Source organism: Pollicipes pollicipes, unplaced genomic scaffold (genome assembly GCF_011947565.3).
Source record: "Pollicipes pollicipes isolate AB1234 unplaced genomic scaffold, Ppol_2.1 Scaffold_3447;HRSCAF=4054_pilon_pilon_pilon, whole genome shotgun sequence".
Taxonomy (NCBI): Eukaryota; Metazoa; Arthropoda; class Thecostraca; order Pollicipedomorpha; family Pollicipedidae; genus Pollicipes; species Pollicipes pollicipes.
The window spans coordinates 11403827-11405874 of record NW_023596297.1 but is presented as its reverse complement, the minus strand read 5'-3'; positions in this window follow the sequence as shown (position 1 = coordinate 11405874).

Genomic DNA, 2048 nt, shown 5'->3' with positions numbered 1-2048 from the left:
ACATGGCAGGGGGCTACTCGCCCCTGCTTGGAGTCTGTCCGGCTGTGCGGTGCCTTCCCTGAGCGCGTGCGGATTCTGACCGCACACCAGAAGGCAGCCTCCGCCGGGGTCTGACAGGTCGGCTGGGGTGACCAGGCTCTCGGAGTCGCTCCGTTTGCCGAAAGGCAGCACGTCCTCTGGTTGGAATATGTTCGGGCCGTGTAGGCCCAGCCTCGATTTCATGAGCAGTCCTCTGAACCCCGGGCCCGCGTCCGCATCTTGGCTGAGGGCCACACGATGGTGTGCGTGTCTCTGGAGTCTGCTTGCATGTTCCGCTGTGACGATGATGGGCCGGAGGAGCGTCTCTGGTCTATGGAGGCCGTGAGTTACATGTCCCACTGTTGAGGGAGGATCTGAGAGCGTCTCTGGCTGCTGGAGCTCGGGGGTTCGCTTTCGTCCCGCTCTGCCGTTGGCAAGCCCCAGGTGCGTCTCTGGCCTGTGCAGTGCGTAGCCGCTTCTCTGTCCTACTGGGCGCGGGTTCGATGATCGTCAGACTGAGTCCGCTTGTGCCTCCCGCGGTGCTGACGGTGGGTTGAGGAACGTCTCTGGAGTGCGGCGCCCACACATGCCGCTCGGCTGAGGGTCAGTCGGCTCGGGCGTGACACATGGTCGCAGTGTGCTGCTCGTGCGTCGCGCCGTGCTTAGGCAGGGACGCGCTTGTCCTCCCAAGCTACGGACCGTTTGGTGGGTCGCCCCCCTTCCGGCATGTCTTCCGAGGAGCCGACGCTGTCTGTCGTCGGTTCGTGCACGTTAGTCGGTGACCCAAAGCTGCCTCGTCAATGTTTATTTGGAAACATGACTTGTGTGAAAGGCACACATCAGCGGCTGTGAAACGTCTACTTCATCAGCATACCAAGTCCACGACAATAGAACGCAGGCACCTGCGTCGGCTCGCTATTAAACGACGGCTTTTGAATATGAATGTCTCCCAATTTACTTTTTCGACCAATAGCATTTTGTGTTGTTTGTTTGAACCGGGGCTCACCACTGCGCCTCTTGATGAGCGTTTACTGTGGATTTGTCTGATTTCAACACCATTGCCCGCCCTTTATAAGCTGCAGGCCTTAGCCCACACATGCGTGATTTCCCGACCATTGGCTTCGTTCCCAAGCGGAGTGGTGCCGTCGCGCTGCAGCTGGTCCTCATGTGTCGCCGGACCTCAGTGGTCGGCGTCACCCGACCATGGTCACCGCCGGGTGGCAGCGCCGGCGCCGCCTCTGTGCGTGTGTTGACACAGGCCGCTATCGGCGCTCGAGGCTCTCGCGTCGCCCCCGCGGCCCGGTCGGCGGGGCCGGGCCGCTTGGTCAGCGGCCGCCGCCGGGGCCGCCGGTCGCGCGTCCGGTGCGGCGCAGAGTCGCCATCTGACCCGCCTCGCTGACGGGGACGGTTCGGGACGCGGTGCCCGCTGGTGGCGACGGTGGCGGCGGGTGCGCCGCCCGGGTGGTTACGGGGTCGGAGAGCGGGCGTGACAGTGTGGTGAGGACAGACCGGGAGGACCCGGTGAAGCTGTCAGACTCCGGTGAGTCGCCTCGGCTGTCGGCGGCCACGCCGCGCGCGCGACTGCTTTTTCAGTAACTTTTGAGATATCATCACTTCCGCGTCTCATCTTGGACCCAATCTTTGAGTTGGCGCTCGAGCGCCCAGTTGGCCCACTATAACATTTCAACTAAATTCATCGGCACCACACATTGCACATTGTCCGGCCCTTCACTTTTTAAAAGGATTGAGCCATGGCAATCGGAACAATTTTCTGTTCTCAAACTGTACCACCGCGTGGTTGTGTAAGCAAGGTCAGCTACGAGCTGCATGGGTATAATCCACCCTGTCATTAGCTGTCAAACGATTTGTTTTTTGTCGTTTAGTGGTCGTCTTATTTGTTTGGTTTCTTGTTGGTTTTCACCCTGGTGTAGTTCTTGTCCAGGACAAAACGAGTATTCGTCCCCGCCGGCGAGCTGCCGTTCAGTTGTTGCGTAGCCCCCCGATCCCTTGTCACGTCATTTGCATACCTT